This window comes from Sciurus carolinensis, chromosome 8 (assembly GCF_902686445.1).
Source record: "Sciurus carolinensis chromosome 8, mSciCar1.2, whole genome shotgun sequence".
Lineage (NCBI taxonomy): Eukaryota > Metazoa > Chordata > Mammalia > Rodentia > Sciuridae > Sciurus > Sciurus carolinensis.
Genome location: NC_062220.1, coordinates 72,753,880 through 72,773,896, shown reverse-complemented (window position 1 = coordinate 72,773,896; position 20,017 = coordinate 72,753,880). Strand labels below are relative to the sequence as shown.

The 20,017-nt window shown below is 38.3% G+C and overlaps 1 protein-coding gene and 1 non-coding gene across 2 annotated transcripts in view; both read left to right on the top strand.

Moving 5' to 3' along the window:
* Dock4 (dedicator of cytokinesis 4) overlaps nucleotides 1-20,017 on the top strand; it is a 445,877-nt gene that overhangs the window by 17,214 nt on the left and 408,646 nt on the right.
* LOC124992042 (small nucleolar RNA U13) lies at nucleotides 19,476-19,579 on the top strand. The gene has a single exon (XR_007110045.1). It is a non-coding gene; the product is annotated as a small nucleolar RNA U13 (small nucleolar RNA).

Below are 20,017 nucleotides of genomic sequence, written 5' to 3'. Positions count from 1 at the left end.
TTCATTTCTTCCCTGCTGTATTAACTCAGAAGGACAATGTTTTCAGCTATTAATCAGGATTTTCTTATGAGGATAATAATTTTCTAGTATTGAAGTAATTATGGTTGTAACACATGAATTATTTTGGTATTGAGTTTTGTAATTTCTGTATGTTTTGGCATACTTAAAATTTATTTGGACAATTGCATGCTTTAAGCAGGAATTGGAAGAAAATTCTAGTCTTTTGCCTAGCTTTTGAAAATATTTCTGTGTTTAGTTGTTTTCTCTAGGAGCAGTATTAACTGCTTTTTAAACGAGGAAAACAAAACACTGTGTGTACAAAAATGTTTAGGGATCACCTCTTCCTTCCCTTGTTATGTATTTCGGATAGTCATGGCATATTTACTGATGACTTTTGTTTGTCTAATATATAAACAACTTCTTTTTTAGGTCCCTGAAATTTTGTTGCCCTTCAACAAAGTTCCTGTAGTTCTCTGAAGGGGAGCTGACGTTTTTTTGTTTTTAATATTTTCAAGAGGAAAACAATTAGGGCATATTTGGTGAACATTATATTCAAATGCTGTACTTTGTGGGTGTCTCATTAAGCACAATGGGAAGATTCCTGAATTTACATCTTTAACATGGAACTGAAGTGAATTTGATTTCAAATTGTTCATGCCACCATATTTTGTGATGATATAAACTATCAGAGCAATTCCTCATTTTTGTAATAGTAGTAAACAAAAATTCCTGCTTACTGTGTGTTAGGCACTATGCCAAGGTGTGCATCCATCATTTTATTTGATGCTTATGAAGACCGTTCTTATCCCCCTTTTACAAATGAGGTTTTGCACAGAAATGTGACAGAACTTGCCCAAGATCACAAGTCCAATAAATAGTGGAGCTGGGATTTGCACCATGTTCCAAGTACGGTGCCGTAACCACCCAGCCTTATTTTTGTTACTTGTTTGTTTTGTTTTTGGTTGGTGGAGGTATAGGACTAGTGGGTATCCATTTTCATAAAGCTAAATAACTGACAGGATTCATTGTGAGTTTTGTTGCACATGCAACCTCTTTTGAGTCTAGGCAACTCCACTGCTGTGCAGTGGTGTGAGGTGGCTACTGATATTGGTTGGACACCTGTGATCTTGAAACTTGTGTGCTGGGCTAGGCCCTTGACTCTCTGCTCCCTTTTGAGAACTCCAACAATAATCTCAGCCTACACTGTAGCAGGTTCATCAGAAGGGAGTGTGGATTGAGACTCAGCAGAGCAGGGTGTGATTCCAGGGTTCTGGGCTGTAGCCATAGAAGTGTGGAACTGAGATGGTCCCTCAGCTGCAGGTAGGGATGGCAATTCTTGTTATTTTTCATGTGATCTATAAGACTGGATATCACTTAGGAAAGGCAGTTTAGGACTGTGTATAATGCCAGGAGGAGCAGGTTGTGAAAATACAACACATGGAAGTAGAGACCTGCTGGTTCATTAGGGATGGTCTGTGACAACACAAGAGCTGACAATAACACCATTTGTGCAGTTTTAGTATTAACCTGAGTATGTATGTTTTTATTTCACGTGACCTTTGTCCTAAATGACCTACTGATGGTGACACACATTCTGATTTCCTTGTAAAGTTGTCAGACCTGATAGAGAAAGTAAGATTTGAATGCTTACTTAAATCATCACTTTCTTGTGTGTCAAATGATAATACCCTATTCCAGTTCTATGGGGCATTTTACTGTTTGGAATGCTTTCTCACCTATCCTGTTTGATCCTTTAAGCCTTTCACAAGATAGATGGAGTAGTTTGTTCCCTTTTTTATTTTTCAATGACAATACATGGAAAATGAAGTGACTTTTGGAGCTCAGGTTCAAGTGACAGGCCAAGACAGCCCAGCCCTGCTGTTTGTTGGAAGGACTGTCTCAGTATGTGCTGTTTATCTATTTTCCATATCTGCAGAACTTTGGCAGTCTGTCACATGATTTGTGTATATAGGTTTCCACATCAAGCAGGGTCTCCAACCAGATCCTGCTTGGCCATGGACATCCTCAGGTGAGAGCAGTAGTGTGCCGCTCATACTCGATGCTTCATTCCTGACGCTGGCAGTGGCCTCTGCACTTCAGGTGCAGTGTGTACGTATTGGATATTCTCAGATTTAATATTACTGGTTTTCTGTGGATTTTTATAATCATTTTTATAGCCCATATGCACTTTTTTTTTTTTTAAAGTATGGGAAGGATCCTAAGCTTTAGTTCCCTTTTCTGTAAACAGGGATAATACTACTTGTGTAGTTTATCTAGAATGTAATTATCATGATCAAGTGAGATCATTTTTATGAAGCCATGTAAAATGATCAAGTGTTTTATAGGCATAAGGACTTTGTTATGCAGCACTTTGAGTGGAAGTTGGTATCAGTTAGAACAAGTGGTCATGATATCATCCACAAGGTTTTCTCCAAAGCTCTGTAAGGAATTATGTGGTTCACACAGGTGGTGTTACTGGGGACTGTAAAGGAGCAGAAAGGTTTCTCAAGCCCCCTGGGGAGAACCTGCTCATACATCTGGTTGCTCTTATCCAAGGCATATGTCTACAGGAACAGGGGCCCACTGTCAGGCAGGAGTCACCAGCTGACTTGCAAAGTACTGGGCAAAAGGTCAATGCCATGCTACTTGGAACTAGTCAAAAGAAAGACAGTAACTTGTGTCATTTGTTCAAAAAGGAAAAGGAATAAAAGTGAAAGACATGTTGGAGAATGTGTTATTAAACCTCAAATTACTCGAGTTAGCCAAAGGACTACACTAGTTTGTTCTACGAAGTGCTCCTGTATGAGGGTTAGGTGGAGACTACAGTGTCACCCTCACAGTTGCACCCACAGGAGGTGCCCACTGATTGTGTGGAAAGGAGCATTTGGGAAGACTCAGCCCTGCCCAGCTGTATTAGCAAGTGATGGTCACAGTACAGCTACGCCCCATGCAGTATTCACTGACATAGAACCTCCTCTTGGGGGGCCAGGTACTATGCTGGCCTCTGGCCTGCATTGGGGAATGGTAGATTTTTGGGCCTCATGAGTCTTAGAAAGTCACTCACTGCTCAGTATGTGTTTGTGCTACAGGTATGTGTGTGCTTCATGCACAGGGATGAACAATGAATTCCAAAGAGCTCAGACCTGCATGGAGAAGACAGACGTCACTGATTATGTTCCTAGGAGAGGGGATTGGTTATGGTAAAATTCTGCACAGAGAAAGGGTCCCTCAGACATGTGCGAACACATGTGTACTAGAGAAGGTGAGTGATATTTGAATAGAGTTCAGAAGGTAGAAGAAATGGAAGAGGACCTTCCTGGATCTAGAAACAGCATAAGCAAAGGCAAAGAAGCCTATAGGTGCGAGCAGAATGGTTGGGGAGCTGCACATGGCTCATTCCCATCAGCAGCAGCATCATAATACATTACCTTACTCCAGTTTAAATCAGGGCTGGTCAATATGATTGAAGCACCCACCTACCCTTCACCCCTACTCCAAGGGGTGTTTGGAAATGTGTTATTTGTGATGGATAGAGTAATGGGGAAGCTGTGCTGGCACTTACTGGACAAGGCCAGGAGTGCTATATGGCTTCAAAAGGAACACCTGCCTTGTCCCACATGGTCATGGCATCTTCTTGGAGAAACTCAGGTTTAAATCTTGTGACAAGGCAGTGAGTATGCCTACTATTTTCAGCTGAGGTACAAACACTGAGGTCACACCACATTTAGACTGTTAGTAGATAGTGGAATGTTTTTCCCATCAGTATCTTTTCCTGAAATTTCTTTGCCTTTCTGGTTTCCATGTTTTATTGATACTCAACTCTATGAAATTCTAGGTAACACTTTCTGTTGATGGTGCCTTTGTTAAGAGTTAACTTGGTTGCCTTCCTCTTGTTTCCAAGTGGAGGTCCTTCCATTAAAGAAATACTAAAGGTCTTTTCCTTCCCCTTCTTTCCCTCCTTTCCTCATATTATTGGCAGTCGACTGGTGAGTTTGAAAGACTGGAAGGTGAACTGGCATCCTCCTTTCTATGGAGTTTCTGCAGAGATGACCTTCTGATTTAGAGATTAGCAGCAATGCCAGAGGCCTTCATGTTTGCCTCCTAAACTTAGCATAGGGGATTGTTAGCTGTAGTCTTGTGTACAGGCTGTGTCTTGTGGTATAGTTTGTAGAGTGAATGAATGGAGCAAATGGTGGCCAGAGCTCCACTGAGCCACCCATCTGTGCCAGGGCCCAGGAAATGTCTCTTACTCATGTGAACAATGGCATTGTGTGCTTCATGGCCACCGCATTGCACAACTCCAGAGGGCACTATTGTGTTCTTCTTGTATTCTACCTTTACTATTCTGGGTCTTGTATGCTGTGCCTTGAAAGTGAGCCAAATGTCCACAGGCCTGACTATGCCTCTGCATGTGGAATTCATCAGGGTGAAGCTGGCATTTCAGTTAGACCTGCTTCCTCCATGTCTCCAATGGGGGAAAGGGGCGTTATTTATTACAGTTCTACTTTGTTTAGTGGAATGAGGCTTTGGTGCTCCGCAAACTCTAAACGTTGTCTCTCTGACACAATCCAATTTATACATGCTTGTGATTAGAAGTTCAAACAGTAGAGAGGAATATAGAGCAGGAAACTGAAGTATTCCTTCCCCTCCTTGCACCATGCTCCTTCTTATAAATTATCATTGCTAATGCTTTGGGGGTGACTCAGACTCTTTCCTGTTCTGTTGTTGTATGTGATTTTTAAAATATTGGCACCTTATTTATGTTCTATAACTTGCTTTTTAAAAACACACGGAGAGCATTTTCTATAAGTACATTATGAATTTAGTTCTTTTAAAATTAATTTGAAAAATTACTTATAAAACAATAATAACTCTAATACTTAAATGTGAGTATTACTGTGCACCAGCCACTGTTTTGAGTTCTTGACACGTATCATAATTCTCTGGGATTGGCAGTGTTGATTCCAGTTTTGGGCTCAAGAAACAGAGGTGTAAGATTTGACAATGGGAAGGAGGGAAAGGAAGGGAGATAGGAAAAGACAGTGGAATTAATCTGACATAATTTTCCTGTGCACATATATGAAAACATCACAGTGAATCCACCCTCATGTATATCCACAAGAATGGGGTCCTAACTAGAATAAGATGTATTCGTGCTTGTATAATTATTTGAAAATGGATTCTACTGTCATGTATAACTAAAAAGAACCAATAAATAAAAATTATTGGAAAAAAAAACTGAGATACAGAGATCAAGTAACTTGTCTAAGGTCATTCTGGACAAGTATGTAAAATTGGTCTTTGAAGGCAGGGTGCTTGGTTCTAGAATGCACACTTCTAAATGTTACATTGACAGCACATAGTATAAAATTCAGAAGGTGCAAAAGTTAGTGATATGATAGCAATTAAGGTTCCTGACTCTGTGCCCTAGTGCTTCAAATTCTTGTCCCACAGTCAGCTCTCTTCATGTCATTGTGACCCCTTGGGTTCTCCTGTAGACTCCGTATCACAGAATGCTCAGGAGTTTGTATATGCACTTGAAAATGTTTTTCTTTATGCCCTAAGACATAAGTTCATCTACTGCTTATCCATTTAAACTCTCTGATCCTGCTTCCTATTACCCTTTTTAAAATAGTTACATACTACTCTTCATAGAAATATATCATTATTTAGAGTTCCTCTTCTGTTTTCTAATAGTATGCTATTCTAAACAATGCTTCCTCAAAGATGTTTGCATTTATATTGTATTCCAGTTACTCATGGCTGAATATTCTTTAGGATATAGACTTTGATGTGGAATTGGTGGGTAGAATGGGATATAGATGGTGATACAGTATTTTTTTTCCCAAAGCACCATTTTGTACTCCCACCAGCGTTCTTGTTTCTGACTTCCTTGCCAACAGTGGATATTATCGCCAACATTTTATTAGTCTGTAAAGTGATGTCACTATACCAAATGAGCGAAATTAGCAACATTTGGAGTTATTATTTAGCTTATCCAGTCTTGCTAATATTCACTTGCCCAAAATGAAAAGTCACGTGCAAACCATCATGTGGATACTTCCCTTTTGGACTGAGAAATATCTCTATACTTTTCTCTTAAAAATGTGACTATTAGTGACTGGGGTCGTGGCTCAGTGGCAGAATGCTCACCTAGCATGTGTGAAGCACTGGGTTTGAGTCTTAGCACTGCATACAAATAAACGAATAAAATAAAGGTCTGTCAACAACTAAAAAAAATTTTTTTTTAAATGTGACTATTAATAGCAAGCCATTTTTATCAACTTTAGGAGAATGACTACTATGTCACTAAGGAAGATGCCTCCTGGAGGGGCAAACAGTTATGGTTTGGAAATCCAATTACCCTCTACACTTTAATACATAAAGCAGTCCTCCTACCAACCTTCCCACTAAGGTGGTAGAGCAGTTCCTAGCCACAAAATGCTGGGCGGCACCGTGGGGATCCCAAGGAAGGTGTCATTGGAATAGTGCTTCATGGGACCAGACAGGAAACTCAAGCTGTCATCGTGGAAATGATGAAGCTCCATGAGTGACTCTGGGTGCTTGTGCGTTCATCATGGGACCATTCTTCTGAGATGATTTTCCAAGGAAAAGCCAGTGCCTTTAACTCCATGACTGCAGATTCAGCTCACACTTACTTTGAGACCTAGAAGAGCATCATTTCAGTCTGATCTGCCTGACAGATCCCACACTGTGGTCTGCGAGCCTATGGGTTAAAAGGTTGGTTGTTGATGGAGGAGGGTATTTTTGTGTTTAAGGGGTGCCATGCCTCCCTTTTCCTGAGCTCTTTGATCCTCTGAGGTTTACTGCATGACTTGGGAGGGCAGAGTTCTACAGGACAGCTTTGCAGCCTTCTGGGAGTTCCGGGTCGAGGTGTGCTGGCTCCTTCCTTGTCTGGGTTCTGCAGCTGCCCACCCTTATGCTTAGCGGCTGCTGTTTCTCTTTTAGGGTCAGTTTTCTAAATAATGAACTCTGGGTACATGGTACTGACAACTGCTCTGTGGTTGACTTTGAAGCTATCAAATTTTAGTTTTTACTTTGGAATTTTGTTTTCCAGTCATGTTCTATTTTAGACTGTGGGACTTACTGAAGAACAAGAAACTGATGTTGCCTGCACCCCCTTCAGAGGCTGCCCCCTTTAGAAACAGGACTGACAACTTGACAGTTTACTAACAACATGTCAGAAGTGCATACACTCTGAAGACTCTAATTTGAAAAGTCTTTATGATAAAATGATTCGAGCCTACGTTTAATATTCATCACACGATTGAGGTGCCTGTTTCACCAGTCTGTTCTTGATTTTGAGGGGTTTTAAATAAGGCCATCAATAATCTCCTAAATTTTGATGCTAGGACTACCATTTTTATTTCTGTGTTTCTAATTAAGTTGAGTTTTGTAGGGGTGGAAGAAAAGGTTTCGAGGTGACCTTGTATGTCAAAAATCACATACCGATTCTAGGAAAACTTCCAATTGAAATAGTTGTGTTCTCCTTGGAGGGTTTCTTTGAGTGCTAAAATGTGTTTCATTTGCTTCCCAGTTTTTTTGTTTTCATATCTAGGTCTAAAAAAACTCTCTGTGTTGGATGTTTTACAGAAACTTCCTAACAAATGATGCTATATTAGCAGTGTATTACTTGATATCTATAAGGCAGTACTTCTAGAGAACTCACTTAGGAGATTTTTTCCCTGCGGTCATTTCCGTCTCTCTTTCCATTAACTAAATAAGCATCCTAAGTAAACATCCTAATGTTCTGAGTGCTCTCTCTGATAACTTTTGAGGAGTTGGCCAAACTCAAGCTGTTTTTAGAAACTTCCATTCTTTCTACCATCTTAGTTTCCTCTTATGTTTGAGATTGCTGTGTTTTTCAGATCATCTTTATGATGGATATCGTCCTAATTTCCTGGATCATTTAGCATATTGGGATCTATACAAAAGCTTCGAGTTTCCCAGATTCCTGTATTCTGTATTTTAACTCTTTTTCTGTGCTTCTGAGTAGAACATGAAAGAGGAATGAAGGGAAGGAAGTGTGATGGCTGAGGGATGAAAAATATATTTTTATTTTTTGGATTTATTTTATTTTATTTATTTATTTTCAATTCCAGGGGGTTGAAACCAGGGCCTCGTGCATGGTAGACAAGTGCTTTAACACTGAGCTATATCCCCAGCCCTTTTTATTTTTTATTTTGAGACAGGGTCTTGCTAAATTGTCCAGGTTGACCTCAAACTTTTAATCCTTCTGTTTCAGCCTCACAAGTAGCTGGGATTATAGGCATGTGCCACCAAGCCTGGATGGGGATCATTTTTTAAAAAGGCATGCAAAACCAGTCATTTCCATGTGACTATCTGCTACCAGAAACCAAGTAATGTCCTGTCATCATAGATTAGGCAGCTGCTTTGTGGGACTGGAACTCATTGTGTTAGTGTGTGTCTGGTACTTGAGGAGGGATCTGAGGACACGGTTTATTTTCAATTGAGATGTTTTCCTTGGGATGCTCTTCTGGTCTTTCCTGATGGGTATTTATGTTCCTTGCTAAGTAGGAGTGGGCAGCTGGGGAAAAGGTGCAGAGTTTTACGAAGTGTATCTTTTGGACAGGTATGACTGGGAGACAGAAACACTGTTACTAATTTTTTTTTCTTTTCCTTCATTTGCTGTTTTGGTGTTGAGGATCAAACCTGGGGCCTTGCAAGAACTAAACAAGTGCTGTATCACCAAGCCATCTCCCAGTACTGAGGGTTTTCTTTCTCTTACAAAAGCTCCCCATCTTCCTACTAAAGTTTCCTTTTCTTCTTGACTCTTTCTGATGAAACTCTTCATTTAAATTATAAAATGACTCAAAACACCTAAAAATCAAATAAGAGGAGAGGCATACCTTAAGCCTCACTTTAGAAATACAAAATGGGTGATAGAGCCACTCCTTACATCAGGAGCAGGAACACTACAACTCTTACTGCATGGGCTGCTGTTAACACTGAACCGCATTTCATCTGTCACTGTGATGGAGGAAAATGAGAGTAGAGTCAACCTTCAGCAAGCTCTCAGAGAAGGAGAGAGTGCTACTGGTGTCAGTAAGGATTTGAGACTCTGTATCCTGATGCTCCATACTTAATACATTTAGTTTGTTAGATTAATGAAGGTCCCACAGTCATTGTACTATTGCCATGCATCTCAGGATGTAAGTCTTAGGGTGTGTTGTGTGCATGCCCCACACATGCAGCTTATGCCAAGCTGATGATGACAAGTGCCCAAGAGACCACCATGGTGTCTGTGTAGCATGAAGAACAGCTTTCCTGCAAAGTAGGCATTCTTTCCTTCAGGTGAACCTAATACTATATTGATAAACAGCTGGAGTTCCTCTTAAGAGTATCTTTTTTAAAACACTATAAAAGGGCTTATTTCATATTTCTGTGAAAAAAAATCAGCATTCCCTGTTACATTTGAAGTATCGTGTATGAGTTGATTGCCAAAGAAATTGAATTACAAATTCGTAAGGGTATTTTAACAACAGCTCCTATTCAGTGAATATTTTCTTTGTCAGGCAGTAGGCTAAGTGCTTTCAAATGTATTATTAGCTGATCTAGTCTTCACAATGACCTCATCAGGTAGGTGCAGTTACTATCATCCCTGAATTTCAGAAGAGCTACCCATGAACACATAAGCATAGTATAGGTGATAATGAACTTTGAACCCAGGACTCTTGATTCCTGAGCATTTACTCTTTTAATAAATTCCTCAGTTTAGACTGACATCTGTAACAGAGGGACAGGCACCGCTCCACCAGGATCACATAGATTTCCAACATCTCTCCTCAGCTACTGTTCAGCAATTGAATGCCCTGAAGCTTGGTTGTTGGACAGTGATGACTAGAATTAGAAGTTGGTTGGCAGGAGAGTTATTTTCTTTCCTACTCACATCACAACTCGCTGTCCCTGTAACCTAGGGCAATTTAGGTCAGAAAAGGACAAACACAGCCAAGCTCTTGAAAATGGTATGTAAGATTGCTCACGCCTAGATGACCAACATCTGTGTTATGATTTCATTCAAGAACAGACAACAACCACCACCAAACTTTTTTTTTTTTTTTTTTATATTATTTAGTCTTGTGTGCAGTCTCAACACTGAATAGAGTGCTCTCAGAACAAATGCACTTATTTGAAAGAGAAGTACTCAGGAGACAGCTTAGTATAATGAGTCAGTTCCCATATTGTTACTGAGCAGGACTTAGTGGTTAGAAGACTCTGGAGGGTAACATTTGCTGTAATTAAAATAAATTAATTGGCAGGTTTGTGCAAAATACAGGTTTTACTGTTTTGATTCCAAAGAAGCCAAATAAGGGCATTGTATTTATGATATTTTTTTCCAGTACATTTTTCCATGCCAAGAATTGGACCATTAAAAATTTTTATTTGGCATTAATAATGGGAAGACATAATGAGAGGTAAGGCAGACAGAATTGCATTTCTGTTGGAGGGAAGAACAAATCTCTCTGCTCTGCATATTTTTCGGAATTCAGACCATATAGAGCATTTAGGATCAAATGGAGATCTTCAGACAGGAATTCATGGACCCTGAAACTTTCTAAAGGATATGTCCTGGATGTGGTAATAAGGGGTATTGGTGGATTTCAGGAATTCTGTTTTCAGATCTCGACTTTTATAAACTCTTTGTTACTTATAGTCTCCTGTCTTAATAGACCTTCCCCCGATTGCCAAGGGAAAGGCCAGTCTCGGTTGCTTTCTTAATATTACCAGGGTGCTCTTAAGACCCTGGGGTAATAAAACACCTGTGTTCTGAACAAAGGAATGATTGAAATGGTGGTGTTGGTGTTGATGAAAATTAATGATTCTAATGACAGGATAACAAATACTTTTGCAATTCAGGTGGCATCCAATTCTTTATTTTCCACAAAATTGAAAGAGAACGTAATTGAGTTGTCAGTTGATCATTAAAAATAATTTTGGTGATAGATCACTCTGAGATTTTTTTGGCATATGTCCCAGAAGGAATCCAAACTATAGAGGAAAATTATTAAAGCAAACTTAAATTTCCATGTAGTTACTTGCATGAACAAGTTTGCTCAGCTTTTAGATTAAAAAAGGGGAGGGGTCAGACAAGAATAAAATTGATGCCTATTTTAGAAATATTCCTCTACACATGCATAATGTAATTAGAAGTACTTCATCTGCCTCATTATGAGCTGAATTTCTAAAACAGCTTATTTTTATTCTTAGTAGTTATAAAATATTTAATATTTATATTTTTATTAATTGTATACAATTGACAACAAATATAAATCAATCCAGATATAGAAATAATGAGAATCATATGTCATAAGAAACTTAACATTTGTATTTGAAAAGGTTCTTTTGACCATAAAATATTTGTGTACTTTTTTGTTTCCTGTGACCATATTTATATACATGTAACAATTTTCATTGTTATGCATCTATATTATATGTACTTATTTTACAAAGATATGTGATAGAATGACTAATAAAATTTTCAAACATAAATATTTTATATTAAGATAAAAATCTGTGGGGCTAGTGCAATGGAAATAATGCAAGGAATAAACATAAGGAATAGAGGAAAATAAAGGCTTTCACAGGCTTTTTCAGGTTCTTTTTTTCATGTGTAATGGTAAAAAGCAGTGTGGTGTTTTGATTCAGTTGGATACATTATAGAGAATCATGTTATAGTTTGATTTTCATGTTATTATTTAATACCTTGGAAATGTAGATTTTTTTTCACTGTTTAAACTTGCAATGAAAAATGTTATTAAGATGTCAACTTAAAAATGTACAAGTGGAAACAGTTGTCATACATCTTTTAGTAGGCTTGCAAACACAAATATTTTAGAAAGCAATGAGATAAAGCATCATATGTTGAAGATGAGGAACTAGTCATCATGGAATGCAAAATGGAAGTGAGAAGAAACCCTAAAACCAGGTAAGTTTCCTGGAACCATTTGAGGTCACAGTGAAGGAGGATGTTGAGAATTGTGCCTTTCATTATCCTATTATTATGGTGAGAACTGTTAATTAAAATAGTAATTTTAGTTATTGTTTTAAAACCTGCTTTTATTCCCCAAATATGTATGCATGTGTTTGTGTGTGTGTGTGTGTGTGTGTGTGTGCGCAGGGGGTTGTTCTAGTGTGGTGATTAAAGAGGTTTTTGGTCCTTTTTGCTAGATGAAGGTAACATTAAGGGAGCTTATGGTTTTGTGCAAGATGGTACCCACACACCTTTCCATGGTAGATCTTCAGAAGCTGACCCTCAAAATTGAGCAGCAAGTTCAGTGAGTTTCTGAACCATGAATACTCTGGGGAGCACAAAGCTCAAGCCAGAAAAGGTAGAGTGTTTCTTGAGGATGGTGGCAGTCTTTTCCACATTGGGTACATGTGAGTAATTTCTGTTTTTAGTGATAGGTACCTTCTCAGGTTATATATAGCATTTTCTGGTGGGATGTCATCGACTCTTATCATCTATTGGAAAGTCAGAGGTCATCACCCAGTCAAGGCTGGGAGTGAGTGGGTTGCATGGTCCAGGCTTTAGTCTAGATCGTGCTTCACAGACCATTGCAGAGCAAGATGCAGGTGGAGATTCTGGAGGGAATTGATGCAGAGGAGGGAGGTGGGGAGAGACAAGGAGGATAGAAAACCTGCAGGGGAAGGCTGCAGGGGTCCTCTCTGAGGCATCCTTGTGAATCACCTATCCAGGACCATAGCAGGAGGTCTAGTCTCCCCCACTGCCCTGTCAGCACCCCACTGCTGTCAGGCTGCACAGACTCCTTCTTGCTGTTTTGGGGTCATGGGAGTACTGTGGATTGAACTGCGGGCACTCAGCCATGGAGCCACATCCCCATCCTATTTTGTATTTTATTTAGAGACAGGGTCTCGCTGAGTTGCTTAGTGCCTCTCTTTTGCTGAAGCTGGCTTTGAACCTGCTAACCTCCTTTCTTAGCCTCCCGAGCCACTAGGATTACAGGCGTGTGCCACTGTACCCAGCCTTGCTTGCTTTCTTGCCTTATCTATAGTCAGTGCACAGTTGGACATGATGCTGCTTAGGTAGTCTTTCTCAGAGGCCATTTTCCACTTAGAGTGGCCAGTGAAAATGTCTGACTGTGGTTTTTTACTGGGCAGCACCTGCCTTGTGCATTTCCAAGCTTTCTCTCAGCTGGCATAGCCATGACTCTGGTCTCCTGCAGTTCTTCATGACATGTCGAGTGTGTGCTAGCCTTTGGGAGCAGGTGATTCCTAAATATTGCCTAACTAACAACTATTTGGAAACCAGACTTGATCCCAGTGGAACCCTTTCAAACTAGCTCCTGACTGCCTTTAAAAGAGCATGCAGGCTTCAGAGCCACTTCTGTTTGGCTCTGTTATTAATCTCTTTAGGAAATGATTCCTTAGGGAACCAGGATAAGAGGGCCTGCTGCCTACAAAACAGCTGCCTCGACACTAAGTCTTTAGAAAGAGACAATGGAAAATAATCTGGTACAACAAGGGCTATTGTCCGGAAGTGACATTTCCCCTTCCCTTTAGTTGAAACAGTTGTGTTCAAACATGGAAAAGTAATTATAAATTGGGGAGGGGGTTGGGAGTCATCTCTTTTGATGTTTCTTTGTCCCACAGTGTATGAAGGAGGTCATGCTTTGTAGCAGTTTGTTTCCTTTCTGTTGTTTGGACAAAATGTCTGTAAAATCTGACACTAATCAGGCAAACGTATAGAATGTCAGAGGGATTACATTGGATTCTGAGTAATCATTGGTTGGCCTTTGAGCTGTTGACATGCCAGATGTGTTTGATATCAGGGAAATGATAAATGTCCATGTGATCACACTGGTTGTCATGAAGGCTCTTGTGTGTGCTTGTTAGTTTGTTCAGATCTGAGACTGTCCTCTGGTTCTGAAATACTAATGAGATCTTTGTTTACAACAGGCTATCATTTTTACATGTGCATCATATAGCAGAAAGTAAAATTTAATGCTTTTTGGTTAAAAACTTGGAAATATCAAAAAGTGTAAGGAAAAAGTATCAAAATCTGCCTGTAATCCTACTAACCTATTATTATCCTTTAAGGTATTTCCTTCCTGTCTGTAAAACTTTTACTTATGTATTTGATATATTTTTATTTGCTGTAATAGGATCCTATGCCATTTGGTGTTATGATTTTTCCATTTAATGCCAGATTGGTCAAGAATTTATCTTTGTTGCAGAAGCTGAATACTAGAAAACATGAAGTGCTGTAATTTTAAGTAATAGTGTTGCCAGGTTTTGGAGGGAACCATTGCCTTGATTTTTACCTCTGTTTAACACTGGCAATTCAGTTTCTAAAATTTACTGATTCTCTTTACATGGGAAAAGGGGATTAGCTGGCCTTTGGCTGAGGTCGCAGGCTTCTGATGGTTCACTTCCTATTAGAGGAGAGGACATGGCTGCCCTTTCAGAGATCTGGTCAAAAACCCCTTCCTATAGAGAAATCCAGACCTTCACAGAGAGGCTGATGCATTAAATTCAGCCCATCAAGAAGAGGGTTTCTAGCTTTTCTTATTTCAGGCATATTCTTGTTTTTGAAGGTATTTCCTCTGGCCAAATGGATGTTTGCCTTCTAGGTGGAAGGTATTTCCTTAAATTACTCTGAAGAATCCTAAGATGCATAGCACAGGAAACTTAACTGGAATATATGCTTTAAATTTCATTCGGGCAGTGTTATTGGCTGAATGGTACCTCACCCCCTGCCCCACAAATTCATATATTGAAGTCTTAACCCAGTACCTCAGAGAATAACTACATTTAGATGTAGGCCTTTAAATAGGTGACTGAGTTTAAAATGAAACCTTTAGCGTGGGCCCTAATCCAGTCTGATTGGTGTCCTTATATGATGAAATTAGACTTACAACAAGGTACCAGGGGTGTGTGTGTACACAGAGGGAGGACCATGTGAGGACACAGCTGAGAGGGTGGCCATCTGTTAGTTAAAGAAAGGCGTCAGAACAAACCAGATTTGCCAGCACCTCAGTCTTGAACTTGGGATTTCCAGAATTGTGAGAAAGTATCAGCTGTCCAGTCTGTGGTAGTTTGTTATGGCAGCTCTAGAAAAGTAATAAGGCTACTAGACGAATCCTTTGAATATTAGAAATATTGTTTCCAATTATAATAATATGGAGAAAATTTCCACATGTATATGAGGAAAACACCTGAGAGGGCCAGGGGGATGTCCTTGGGGTTGATGGTACCTTGGTGGATCCAAGATTTTGGTCATGTTCTAGCTCCCAAATTCTGTGGTTCATTTGGTGTGTTCCATTATGACGTTATGCTTTATAACTTACATCTGTGTAGTATTTATTTTGTGATTTTTCCCCCCCATGGATCAAATATAGTAAAGATAAGGGGGAGAAGTTAAATATAAAACAAGGCAAAATACTTGTTTACATGAATTATACTTAGTGAAATAAAACATGACATGGTCAGAATTCTTATTACTATTCATTTTCATTGTTTTTCTTTTCAATAGCTAGTCTATTCTGTGAAACAGATTGTAATTGTGTTCATTAGTTATTTCTTTATGGGAAATAGGTTAATTATTTTTTCATTTAAGAGGAAAATTAATATCAGAAGTGAACCATTCAGCCTTTCCAATGAGATATGAAAATGCAGAGTTTAAGCCATTGAAGCATGATTCTGAAATATCTGTGCTTTGAAGGAGGGTCAAAACTGTCTGTGAAAGCTTTTCTAACATTTAGAATAGAAAATATTTACCATGTTTTTGAAAGTAAGCTGTGGGTGTTTAGTGAAAGTGGGTCTGAACCATGAACTTCATGTCAGTTTAGCTTTTTTTTTTTTTTTTTTTTTTTTTTTTTGGTACTGAAAACTAGAAGTTTTTCTTGTTGCCAAATCAAATTTTAAATGAATAGAAGTGGTTGTAAGGTAATATATCTGACTGGATTACTGTTCTAGAAAGGCTTTGTTTCTGTGTATCTTGATAATTATTTGTGAAGAGACATTTTACTTTAAGATTTCTTAGATTACTAGAGCACAGCATCAGGTTTTCTGGATACCTCAGAGTCTTCTTTTAATACCCCAATTAAATATATTTCTTAAGAACATTTTTGTAGGGCTGGGGAGATAGCTCAGTTGGTAGAGTGCTTACCTTGCAAGCACAAGGCCCTGAGTTCGATCCCCAGTACCGCAAAAAAAAAAAAAAGAACATTTTTGTAGAAGATGTTTAATACCCTTCCCTCTTAGACTATCGTGAATAAAGTTTAATCTTTTGTGTAGTTAATCATGGTCATCATTACGAAGATAATGCTTGTTCTGCTACAGTGATAAGTACAAGTTCGCACCTATGGTATATAATCCTAAATTTGGATTTTGTTTGTGTATGTGTGTGCTTTTTAAATGTTTTCTTTGCCTTTTTCCTCCCTCTCCTATTTGTTTTCAGACCATCCCTTAAAATTTTCTTTGCTGTTTTTGCAGTTCCTTCCCTCCTTGTGATTTTCTGCCTCTTCTTTTGCTTATGGAAATGGAGATGGTAGCAATTGAATTTATAGTGGTTGTTATAAATCAGAAGCCTGAGAGGCGTAAGAAACTTGGTTTCAGGAAAAACGGCTTGTGGAATTTATGGTATCATAGTTGAGTTGCTCAACTGTTCAAAATAATAGCTTCTGTTGCACCCTTGTTGTAGATGAGCCCCACCCAGTGCTGTTCAGCTCTCTGGTTTAAGCTGGTGAGTGAGCCCCATAGATGTTTTGTCTCCCCTCTTATCAGTTATGATCATTAGTGTTTGCATTGGAAAAATTCAAGCTTCTGTTTCTTTCAGACCTGATTTGACTTTGTAATCGAGGCCAAAAGTCTCATCGAAGACTGTAGGAGAACAAAGATAGGCACCAAAGTTCTGGAACAGTCCACAAATGCATAATTGATGTTCATCTCCTATTTCTGCCTCCCTTAGCTATTGGCATGATCTTTTTCAGAGATTTCTCGAGTCAACCACAGAAAAATTTTATAATACCGTGCCCCATACTAAATGCTTCCTTTAAAAAAATCAAATATTCGACTTGTAAAATTCTCAATTGAATCTTGCAAAGGCTTAAATCATCCTATTCTAAGTGACACTTTAAATTTCGTACTTAAAATTTCATCCATCAAGCTGTGTTGCTACCAGTTAGAAAACTAACTTTGGAGAAAGAGTGAGAATACAAATATATGTGTATTTTCTTACAAAGGACCACACAGGGTGCTGATGTTTTCCTTTTGAGGTCTGCCATGCTTAAATTGCAATTTTTCATGGATTTCTGACCCAAACTGGGACAACAGATGTACCTGATTTTCCCCTTCAGTGATTTACAAATATAGCTATAAATAGAATTAAAAATTATTCTCCTCTTCAGCCGTGGTCAGGGTTTACCCTGACTATCTCCCTGTAGGGTTTAACCATGTTTTTAAAGGAGTTTTTGCACATGTGATAGCAGGTCACCTGAGGTGAGTAACTTTGAGACTTGGACTTTGAGATCTAGGTGAATGGGCATAGGGATGATGAACTTAAGAGGGAAAACATCTAGTTCCCCTTCAGTTTAGACCAAATGGAAGACACTTCGAATTATTGAATATCTTAAAGAGCTTTCACAACTCACTTCTAGATCATTTTATGACAAAGTTAACAATTTAAAGGCAGTTTAAAACTTGATTGAGGGACTGGGAATACAGCTCAGTGCTAGAGCAACTTGCCTGGCATGTGTGGGGTTCTGGGTTTAATCTCCAGTACCACAAGAAAAAAAAAAGTAAAGAAAAGAAAACTTAATAACTCGATCTATCTATCTATCTATATATATATACATATGTATAACTTTATATATAATATATATAATCTCATGTATTATTTTTTTACTAGTTAAGTACCGTACCTGATAACTTTTAGTCTAAACTGAGAAAATATTTTAAATACTTATAGGAAGTAGTATTTGTATACTGGAAAATATGATATGTGATAGAGTCAATGATTCTAAAAGGTAATATGATTTTCAAATTTTGATTTAGATATAATTGTGATCATTACTGTGTTTTTACATCTAAGGCAATAGGTTTTAAATAGAACAATTATTATTTAGAGATATGGAGAGTGAGAAAGGGCTGATGGGATGTCTGCTGGCATAGGAGAAAGTCAATGAGTTAATTTTTTAATGATGGAGTTAAAAGGCTAAAAAAGATCTTAAGAGAATATTTAGTATATTACTTTATTTTTCTTTTCCCTGAGTAGTATTGAATTACTTAAATTTACTCAAGTTGGACTTGAATCAGTGTTTAAAGAAATGGTATAAAGACCCAGAGGCATTGAAAAACTAGAAAGGATGAATATTCACATAAGAATGTGAGATTGGCAGTTTTTGTTATTGATATCTTAAAATAAATTCCTTGAATATATATGACCCCCTCCTACCAAATGGTATCTGTCTTTCTTGCTTCTCCTTTTGTTGAAAGCATTTTAAGTGAATGGGCTGATTTCCTAATGTCCGTTATGGAATTTGTGAATTCTACAATAAATTGAGTGTTTTCATGCCTTGTCTCTCACAAGCATTTCTGTCAAGGTGGGACTGGCTTCCATACAGCTGTGCACTGGGGAGTCATGAATGACTGCAGCCAAGTCTGAATCTAGACTGTCCGGCCCCTGGCCAGAAGCTTTGCCAGCTTAGCTGCTTGACCACCTGCTTCTGTTTTTCTGTTCCACTTGCAGATGGAGGATGTTTGCTCTTCTTTTGGCATCAACACCAATTTTTTAAAATTCCTTGGAAGAACTTGGAAAGGGGAGGCAAGAGGTTGATCACGTGCTGTAGGTTTGTTCCCTGAAGAATAGCACCTCTTAATTGAGATATTGGGACTTTGGGCCAGCTCTGTATGCCATTGACCCAATGGAATTTTGTGTACTAATGAATTCTTCGTAGTTGAAAACTATTGGAGATGTGTCCAAAGGGAACATTGGAAATTATAAACCATGCCATGGCTTTTCCTCTATCCTTCCCTAACAAACAAATATGCAGTGGGTTTCAATAAAGTAATGAGAATTTAAAACAGATACAGTTACCAGAATTTATTCTTCCAACTGTTTTACCTAAAAGAAGTTACTTTAAACATTTAAGGTATGTTTCTCTGATACTACCATTATTGAAAACAAAAGAATGTCTTACAGGCCAACAAGGTCAATTTTTCATTTCTTTTTTTTAAACTTTAAGGGATTTATCTCATTCTCTTGAGAGAACTGAACTTTCAATTGAAAGTCAAATTCATTCTTAAAGGATTTGATTTGAAGTACACTGTAGAGTCTGAAGATACCTCCAGTAACAAGATATGGCCAAAGTAAATGTGCAAATTTTCCAGAGAGATTTCTTAGAGCAAAACACACACACACGTGCACATTCATATACACACAGTAATAATCATACAGAAAGAGTTAGGAAGAGATCCTTTTTGGTTCATAAACCTGATGATTGGGTTGTTATGCTGATGTGTGAGATGTGCATTCTTCTAAACCTTGTTACAACATCAGTACATTATCCATCTGTTGTGGAAAGAAAGAAGGAAGGAAGGATTGAAGGGTTAGGAAGAAAATTTTGGATAGTCAATATTTTATGTGTGTATACTTATTAAACTCACCAAGTTGTATATGTTAAATATGTATAACTTTTTAATGTCAATCACACCTTTAAAAAGCAATTTACAAAAAAGAATGACAACAAAATACTTATTCCTGGCACTGTTTTTTCTACTTTTCTTTAATGACATAGTTCCATTAACTAGTTTATCTTATACCTAAAATATGTCTTTTAATTTCCCAAGATACCTGATTTAGATCGTGCAGTGGAAAATGGTGTATAAGAGCTCTTGAATTGAATGGGAAAGACAGTAGAGTGAGTTGGACATATCTTTCCTATGTTCATATATGAGTGCATGACCAGTGTAACTCCATATCACGTTCAACTGCAAGAATGGGAAGTTATCCACC